General features: G+C 33.0%; 1 long non-coding RNA gene across 1 annotated transcript; it reads right to left on the bottom strand.

Annotated features, from left to right (window-relative positions):
- Window positions 1–4,913: 4,913 nt before the first annotated feature.
- On the bottom strand, window positions 4,914–8,390 carry LOC134252323 (uncharacterized). Its single transcript, XR_009988951.1, has 3 exons — window positions 8,325–8,390; window positions 6,692–6,791; window positions 4,914–5,011 (listed from the first exon to the last, which is right to left on the bottom strand). It is a non-coding gene; the product is annotated as an uncharacterized LOC134252323 (long non-coding RNA).
- Window positions 8,391–8,912: the final 522 nt, after the last annotated feature.

Raw genomic sequence — 8,912 nt, 5'->3', positions numbered from 1 at the left:
AATCATCAAACTTTGTCAGTTGATGCATCTTGAGTTTTCCGAGAACGTCGATCAAAAAGTAGTTTTGTTCCAAATGCTTCACTTTAAGGTCAAGATCTAGTAAATAACTATAAACATTTTTTTTTTGGTGCTAGATCCATTATGACTTCATAATCAATTTCAACTTTCTTTTTCCCGTACTTAACGGCTTTAGCATAGTTAACTAGAATATATGGTATTTTCATGACATTCAATTTGAAAACATATGAAAAATAAACCGGATACCTATATTAAATTTGATATTGATTTAAAGAAGAGGCCACGAACATACTCAATTCCGTTTCCTGAGAGACTGTAGGCAATCTGGATACATTTCTTCTGTCGAATATGAAAAAAACTCCCATATTCCTGACTGGTTTTCTTAATTTTTCATTGAAAATGACAGTTTAAAAGACAGTTTTTAATCTTGTTTACCTACAAATTATGCCCCGAAACACCTCATTTGACCAAGCTAAAGTTGTAAAGCATCAATAATGGAATTTATTTCTCAAATTTGATAAATCTGTAGGCACCTTTCATTTACTAGATCTTGACCTTAAAGTTGATTTTAATGTAACTTGACACACAAGTAAACTACACTAAGATATATACATAATTTCATGCATCGGTTTTTGATTTCGATGAACAGTGTAGACATGGTTACTAAAAATAGAAATTTCTGTAAAATTCCTTTAAAACGCTACTCCTCCTACAATTTTGATCTGATTTCAATATAACTGGGCACAGAAGACGACAACTCTAAGAAATATAATAATTTAGTGAATCGGTTTTTGATTTCGATGAATGATGTAACCATACTAAAAATAGAAATTTCTGTGAAATTCTTTTATAACGCTACTCCTCCTACAATTTTGGTCTGATTTTAATATAACTTGACACACAAGTAGCCTATACTATTCTAAGAGTTACAATTTAGTGTAGTGCTTTTCATTCCAATGAACGGTGTCGTCATGACTACATGTACGAAGAAAGAAAATTCTGTAATATTCCTTTAAAACGTGACTCCTCCTACAATTTGGTCAAATTTCAAATTACACTAGTAATTTGACAAAAAACTAGACTACACTAAGATACATAATTCTATTTATTGCAGCCTGTTGCAAAATTTCAACTTCAAGTGCTACTATTCCTTTTTAATACGCACAGACCGGTAGAGCTACAGTCTCATCAGAGATTTCTTTTTTTTCTTTAATTACCGGGTAGTTGTCTCCCGCGTGTTGCCGAGTAAAGGACAGAATTTGCATCTATCCACCGGCAAGTGGCGACATTCAATGCGAGTGAAAAATTCTCAAGAGGGACGTTAAAAACATACAATCAATCAACATAAGTTCGAAAATTCATATCATTACAGAGAAGATCAGAACGTTAAGGAAACATACATTCTACAATTTACAAAAATGCAGTCATAGGTTTGAATTATAACTTAACGAATAATTTTTCTAAATGATTAATATGTTTCTTATGAACTACCCCATTTTGCCTTTTTGTGGTAAAAAAAAAAGAAGAGTATTAAGTCAATTTTCAATTTGAGCAAGAAAACTAAGTAATTCCCCTATTTATTAATGAAAATCGAATGTGTTGTAGATACAAGGCATATCAAGCTACTTGTAAGACTATCGAAAGACTTATGTATTAAATCTTGTTTTACTCTCATTTAGCAAAAAAATATATTGAGTTTCATAATTTTAAATATAAATGCAAAATGTAAGATTCATTTCTGGACATGATAAAGAGAAATTATGAAAACCAAAAGAAAAAAAATCTTCTAATGTTATGTATGGCTTGGGGAACAAAAGTTTTGGAAGTCTCTTTCTCAAAACCCTCATATGTTTAAAACATGTTAAATTTTGAATATAAATCCACAGATAAGATTTTTTTATATGTATGAAACCGACATAGGTAGATATCCCCCATGGGTTTCCAAAGGTGTATTTAAAAAAGTCCAGTTTTTTTTTAGGTATATCGACCATTGGCTTTCAAAGATTTGAATAAGTCCATTTTTTCGTGCTGTGCTATTGGTGAAGAGTGTTTAACTTTTAGTCCATACAGGTCTGTTGGCAGTCTTCCAGGGAATCGAAGTGGTTAAGTCCCGGGACTGCGGGGCCGCCGTACGTCCTCCTGACGCACCGTCCCAGGGTGGGGCTGTAGTACCAGAAGATGTGGAGACTCATGTACTGTCCCTCATAGGACGGCAGGAAACACTCTGTCAATAAAACAAACTGTAAGTTAAATTAATACTCTGTTAGTTAAAAGGAGGATAAGTTCGTCCTTTCAGATTGAAAACAAGTTTGCCCCGTTAGAAATTTGCCCTAATGAGGGTATAGAGAAAGGAGTAAAAATAAAACGGGGTCGAATATTCCGCTACGGAAGCCCGTTGAGGCCAGTTCAGAGAGAGAAATATTTTTTATTGCGTTTAAACGCAATAATTATTGCGTTTAATCGCAAACCTTCGCGTTTAATCGCAAAAGATTGCGATTAAACGCAATAATTATTGCGTTTAATGGCAATAATATTTTTGCGTTTAATCGCAATAATTTTTGCGTTTAATCGCAATAATTATTGCGTTTAATCGCAATAATGTTTGCGTTGAAACGCAATACTTTTGCGATTAAACGCAATCGCAATTTAAATGCAATAATCTTTGTATTTAAAAGCAATCATTTCTATTGATTTTTGAAGAGTGCAATGGTTCCGCGCTGATATTCGTTTCTTTTTTCTTTTGTACTTTAACCTATGTGGAGAATTGTGTATTGTTAAGCATATAATAGATTCAGATTCTTCTGAACAAGCATTTTCTGAATGATTAAATCATTGGTATGGATTTAAAGAGATGAAAGAAGTGTCGGTCTGTAAAAACAAAGACAACCTTAGAATGAAACATAGCTTTAGCATGTATAGATGTCTATATTCCTGTATATTCATCTTTCCTTTGATCACATATAGTAAATACGAGAACACGAAAATTTAGGAGATGGAATCATATGATATCAAAATAAATCAAATGAAAACAGATTGATCGATTTGTACTACCAAACTGATATGGCCATTGATACCACTGAAACATTCTTAATTTGCTGTGATACCTAAGGAATTGATTAATGGCTGCTTTTAAAGTGTTGGATTCTAATAGGTTTAAGAAACTCTGGCTGTTTACCTAAGATGCAATTGTTAAACTTCAGATCTCACACACTGCAACATTTTGCAAAAATACACAGAACCAAACGGTTCTTCTTAAAAGAATCAGACCATTGTATTCATAATAATTTTTGGCTAGCCGATGTTTGATTTCAATCTACAGCACTGAATCATTGTGGTTAAATGCAAAATGATCCTTAAAAAGTATTATTGCGATAAAATGCAAAGAGTATTGCATTTTAATGCAAAATTACTGTGTATAAATGCAAATAATAATTGCAATTAAACGCAAAAAATTATTGCGATTAAACGCAATAAAAAATATTTCTCTCTCTGAACTGGCCTCAACGGGCTTCCGTATTTCGCTGTATACAGTAAATATTTTTGCCCGTGAGCTGGAGCGGGAGCTTGCGTATCTGATTTGCATACATCAATAACTCAATAGCACTTCTGAACATAAAATAATGTGGGGTTTTTTTTGATACAGTAGAACTTTTTATCTCGAATATGAATATCTCGAAGAAGTGAGTTTTATTAAGGAATTTTGAGCACGAAATATGTAATGAAACAAAATAGATTTTTTTTCAAGGTTTCATGATTTAATATTTAACAAAGTCATTATCTAAACAAATGAAAAAAGGGGGAAGTGGGTGTTCTTACCTTGTTTTATAGCTTTGACGTCATGATAAAGGCTGATAACGAGGAGAAGAAGAAGAAAAATTGGTTTCATCACGTGACCTTGATCCAGCCAATGTAAAATTAAATTCAAGAAAATTCACACATCTGAAAAAGAGAAGAAAACGTGTATCTTGACTCTCCCAGTTTAAAATATTTTATGTCTGTCTTTTTTTCTTTTACAAATAGAAATTCATCAACTGTAATCGATTGTAAAAACATATCAGCATGGAGGAGAAGTATATGCAAAATTTACTTTAGTACTTACCAACAAATCACCAATACACAAATGAATTAATTTCAGCACGTCCAATATTTTATTGCATTACAATTAAACATCTGTTGCGTGATATATGATACTGGTCATTTTAAAACAGTGATACAATCAATTAGAATGCTCACACATGAGTAATTACGGTCATTTTTCGTTTCACTAATGACATTATTTCAATTATAATCATAAATATTATGTCAAACTGTTCATAAACTAGAATTCTAGGAAACATAATGTTGGTGAGACTGCAACATTTTGAATACAGAGGCCTAGGGAAGTTTTGTATTTAACTACAGTTGAAATTTTGATTTTATGCTTCATCTAAAAAAGAAGATTTGAATTTAACATCAAAATTAGGATGTCATTTAATATGGCATTTTTAACCAAGCGATTTGCATGCTTAAGACCGGTCGACCGGGGATGGTTACTCCATCATGGCAATCTAATCCCCTTTCGGAAGTTCTTAAAGGCCCATGTTTGCTCTGCTACCGCCTTGTATTCACTGTTCATTATCTTAAAACATGTATTTTGTTTCAGACAAAAGCTCAGATAAGGTTGGAAAATATAATTATTACAAATATTACATGATATACGAGTTTCAAAATAATAAGTTTAATCCTCTGAGAAACTAATACGTGCTCTGCTACCGGGTGGTGCTGTGTTTCTGGTAAAATGGTGAATATTCTTTAAATAAACTTGTTAATTTATTCTTTACATTACATATTTTTATATTTTACAGATTAAGCACATCACAGTTTTCTAGGTATGCAAATTTCTTTCTTACCTAAATGGATGATTTCTATCCCATCCAGACCAGAGTTCTAGAGACTCTGTCGTACAGCCACCCATCTTCCTCCGCCGGGGGTGAGTGACAGGACAAAGACACGCCTACAAGTATAAACAACGCCCACCTTAGTGTAAGTGACAAGACATGTACAAAGACACGCCTAATTAATATATAAATCCCCGCCCATCTTAGTGTAAGTAACAAGATAAAGACACGCCTACAAATATAAACCCACCCATATTTTAGCGACAAGACAAAGACTTACTTAAAATTTAAATCACGCCCATTTTAGTGTGAATGACAAGACAAATCAAGCAATAAAACAAAAAACCCTGCCCATCACAGTGTTATTGACGGAACAAAGACACGCCTGAAAAAATAAACCTCGCCCATCTTAGTGTGAATGACAAGAAAAAGACACGCCTGAAAATATAAATCCCACCCATCTTAATGTGAGTGACAACACAAAGACACGCCTAAAAATATAAACCTCGCCATTTTAATGTTAAGAATAAGACAGTGACATGTGCCCCTCAATAAAAAGGTCTGATGACCTGACAAGAGAATGTTACGCCTGAAAACAGAAACACCGCCCACCAAGGTTTGAATGAAATGACAATGTCAAGCTTGAAAAATTCAACCTTTCTCATCTGGAAGTGAGTGGCACGATATGATCATGTTTGAAAATATCAGCCCGCCCATCTATACACGAGTGACCTGACCAAGATACGCCAGAAAATGTGAACCCCACCAGTCTTAGTGTGAGAGACCAAACAAACAGCATGAAAGATATAATTCTGCCAGTTCTTCTCAGTGTATGTAAGCGATAGGACGGTGATCCGCTGTAAATATATCAGGTAGGTTTGAATTTGTGATACCTCCATCATTCACCTGTGATGGACCCTCAGTTTACTTGATAGATCGCTCTACCATTTACACAATAGGTCAAGGTTACAGGAAGAATAGCGAGTATTATTACTTAGTTATACACAGCTAGTAAACATTAGAAAGGCAAGAAATCATATACATGATCTAGATTATTTATAAAATCATTAAAATGTTAATAAATTATGAGAAAACAAATATTTCGTAAGAAAAATTTGGAAAACCTCACATAAAAATGTTGTTTACAGGTTCTTGAATCGAGGTCAAAGGTCAATCAAAGGTATGGCTTTATAACATGTTATTTATTTATTTTTGTGCACCCGGATCGATAGATCCGGGGTTTATATTGTCTTGTCCTGTCTGTTTGTTTGTTTGTCTGCAAACATTAACCTTAATTCGTCATAACTTTTGAATCATGAAAGATAGAGACCTCATATTTAGTATGCTTACTCCACTAATTAAACTCTTTCAAATAATACCAAGGCCATTGACCTTGTGACCTTGACTGTAACAATATGCTAAAAATAGCGTCTTTGTCTGCAAACTTTAACCTTCGTCATAACTTTTACACCTTGAAAGATAGAGACTTCATATTTGGTATGCATACTACACTAATATGCTAAAAATAGCTTTTTTTCGTACCTTTGCCATGACTTCTAAACCATGAGAGATATATAGATACTTCATATTTGATATGCATAAACCACTAATTTACTTCTTTAAATCACACCAAGGTCAATGATTCTGTGTCCTTGACTGTGACCCATATGCTAAAAATAGCTTTTTCGTACCTTCACCATAACTTTTGAATCATTAGAGATAGAGACTTCATATTTAGTATGCATACTCCACTAATCAGGTACATGTTATAAAATATTGTAAAATATTGTAAGTACCTCTCTTAGAGTTTCTGAAAAATCTACGAAACAACTTTACAAATCTTCCAAGTTTCCGTGTCTTCCTGCTCGTCTGGCTTGTTTCAGTTTTCATAACAGCCTAAGTACAAAAAGAAAAAAAAAAAGACAAAAATTAAATACAATTTTAAAAAAACAACGAAAACAACATTTCATTATTTTCAAATAATTGCATTTAAATTTCTAGACATTATTGCACAACTGGGATCAGCTGTTGGTAGATGAATTTGTGAAAAAAAAAATGTCATTGATTTAATTTTTTAAAGTTCTGGTGTTTAATAAAATACACAATAAACATTACAGTGTTTGATCAGTAACATGTGTTACATGTACATTGTGTACGTACCTTCAATGATAAATGATATTGGCACAGATAACTATACCTCGTATGCAAGCACGTAGATCAGAACCCCACCCCCTTTTTTTCGCGGCTTCTGTAAAATAACATATTTAAAAATTTTCACGGTTTGAGAAAAAAATATTTATATGTTTAGATTTGATTTCGTGGATGGAAAAGTGGAGAGCATAATAACTATAACAGCTAGTGGTGGACATGAATTCGATTGTGGGTCTCCCATACCTCGAAAGACCCCCCCCCCCGAAAATTAGTGCTTTCACAATATTCAACGAGAGACTAGGCCTTTTGCCTCCTTTTCATTTTTTTTTGTTGCAGCGTGGCCTGTGCCTAATATTCTAATAAAACATACATAGTACCGAATAAAAGTATATTTCAGATTGGTACATTGATAAATGATAATCTTATTTCCATCACTGGCGCTTGTTTCATACAGTACGCTAGTTTTTCTACTATTCATATAGTTAAAATTGTATATAAAAAAAAAAAAACAAACCCGAAAACAATTTTAGGATGAAGTTAATACACAAGAATCGTTTGGATTAAAAGGAAAAATAACGAAAGAACTCAGTAGTATTTTCTTCATGTACTTACCTGGAAACTTCCAAATAATATTTAACCTTTGAACCGCTCATACGACCTCCTATTTATTTCGGAAACCTTTTGAAAATACAGATAAGTTGGTCTTTAGAAGAAACTGAAATATTAACTCTCTAGTTATGAATCTTATATATGGCTTTTTAAGTGTCACAAATATATGATTTTTGAAGGTGAATGACTTAATTTGATGTGTATTATTAACTGACTTACATGTAGCTACAGGCATACAAATAATAAGACATCACTAATTATTTCGCTTATTTTTAGATTTAAACAATTAATTCTAAAACCAGGGAAGTATATATTTTTTTATTTTTTTGGTCCAGGAATTTCGTTAAGAATGTAAAATTAATAAAAACTTGTAAAAACTTTGTACATTGTGACTTCACCCCCTATTTTATACCATAGACCTAAATTGCTTTAGGTCTATGTATTTATACTTTATGTAAAATATTCAATATACCCGGGAAAACAGGTACATATAGCAATTTATCAATTGAGGGAGAGGGGGGGCACAAATCTAACCACAATTCCTGGTAGGAAAAATTGATAAAATATGGGACACAACCGTATACATAAAGAATATTTTCTCTCGCATAATTTATAATAAGAAATGAAAGATGTTGTAAAAAAAATTGGTTTTAGGTTAAAATTACTCACATTTAAGTCTGGATGCTATTACATATATCCAATCCTTTTAAGTAAGAAAAAATAATATAAAAGTTTTAACTGGTGACACGTGTACAGAGAAAGTCAGCTGTTACGACGGACTTGTTAGTTTAGTTCACCTGTCGCAGGTACGGAAGGTGGACCCCGCACGAGGTGCACGTGCTAGGTAACACGATCGCCAGGTAACAGGATCTCACCACATCAGTCAATAATGCTAATAAGTAACTAATATTCAGCGGAGGTTGACGCTTTAGGATTATAAAATGAATACATTGAAAACAATATTGATAATAAAAGCAGGGCAATTTCACGATTTATGGGCTTATATTAGTGATGGTTTAATAAGATATTGTGTTATGTCTGTTGACTACATGTACATCATGAATAGAGGAACGGAAAGTGAACAAAAATATACAAATCTTAATTATTTGAGAAACAAGATGTGTCTGTGAAACACTATGCGCCCGGCGGCAACAAAGTTCGAAAAATCTATTTTTAGCATATTGGTCACAGTCAAGGTCACAAGGTCATTGACCTTGGTGTCGTTTGAAAGAACTTAATTGGTGGAGTATGCATACC

The sequence above is a fragment of the Saccostrea cucullata genome, unplaced genomic scaffold, assembly GCF_032062105.1.
Source record: "Saccostrea cucullata isolate Sc308-1 unplaced genomic scaffold, CSIRO_AGI_Scuc_v1 ctg19533, whole genome shotgun sequence".
NCBI lineage: Eukaryota > Metazoa > Mollusca > Bivalvia > Ostreida > Ostreidae > Saccostrea > Saccostrea cuccullata.
The sequence above is the reverse complement of the archived record's forward strand: the minus strand, read 5'-3'. Positions and strand labels throughout refer to the sequence as shown.